This window comes from Mesocricetus auratus, unplaced genomic scaffold (genome assembly GCF_017639785.1).
Source record: "Mesocricetus auratus isolate SY011 unplaced genomic scaffold, BCM_Maur_2.0 Super-Scaffold_100008, whole genome shotgun sequence".
In the NCBI taxonomy this organism is placed as follows: domain Eukaryota; kingdom Metazoa; phylum Chordata; class Mammalia; order Rodentia; family Cricetidae; genus Mesocricetus; species Mesocricetus auratus.
In genome coordinates, this window is record NW_024429192.1 from 17357646 (window position 1) to 17358600 (window position 955).

General features: G+C 48.2%; 1 pseudogene; it reads left to right on the forward strand.

The window, feature by feature from the left end:
- The first annotated feature begins 253 nt into the window (after window positions 1-253).
- LOC121141839 lies at window positions 254-571 on the forward strand (annotated as a pseudogene).
- The last annotated feature ends 384 nt before the right edge of the window (window positions 572-955 follow it).

The following is a 955-nucleotide window of genomic DNA, read 5'->3' on the forward strand; positions in this document are numbered from 1 at the left end:
GCATTCACAGTTACACAAGAGGGTTTCGTGTACATTGGCTTAGAGCAGCAGCTGCATGGAGAAGAGACAGTCAATGCCCTGACAGTGCCAAGAAGACAGAAGAGTTGTAAACAGTGGACACATAAACCACAGGAGCAGTCTGGAAGTCAGCCGCGGTGACAGGGACAGAGATGCACAGGCCTCAGTTCCTACAATGAATCACTTTTGTGTTTGCATGGGTTTACCATTATAATGATAGCCTGGGCAGGAGACAATGGCAGTCTCGGAGCTGGCCATTCGTGCTCGGCTCAGGGAGCTGGCGATTCGTGCTCGGCTCAGTGTCTGGGGCATGAGGGTCCTACAGACCCCAGGTTTTGGCTCCAATTCGTCAGAGAGCCTGGACACTGTTGCTGACTCCATCCGAGAAGCCGGTGGGGCCTTCGGGAAGAGAGAGAAGGCTGAAGAGGATCGGGACTTCCGAGAGAAGACTAGAGAATAACTAGCTGCTCTGAAGAAACACCATGAAGATGAGATCCAGAAACAAATTGAGCAGCATAGGAAGAAGATGAGAAACCTGAAAAGTGATCATTAAATGCATCCAGTCACCCACAGGATGGCTTGTATCATTCCCCACTTCTATAGAAATGTAGTTCTTTCTGAGTGGTTAATATTACTGTCTGTGTGCTACTAACAGACAATAAATTATCACCGGTAAAAAAAAAAATAGCCAGAGCCGGGCGGTGGTGGCGCACACCTTTAATCCCAGCACTCGGGAGGCAGAGGCAGGCAGATCTCTGTGAGTTCGAGGCCAGGCTGGACCGACAGCCTCGAAAACAATGCAGAGAAACCCTGTCTCGTAAAAACCAAAAAAAAAAAAAAAAAAAAAAAAGCCTGTTATATTTGCATGTCTGTGTTTCTCTGTGCAGATGTTGAAGCTGGATCTAAACTAGAACCAGAGCCCCGAGATCTGCTTTGG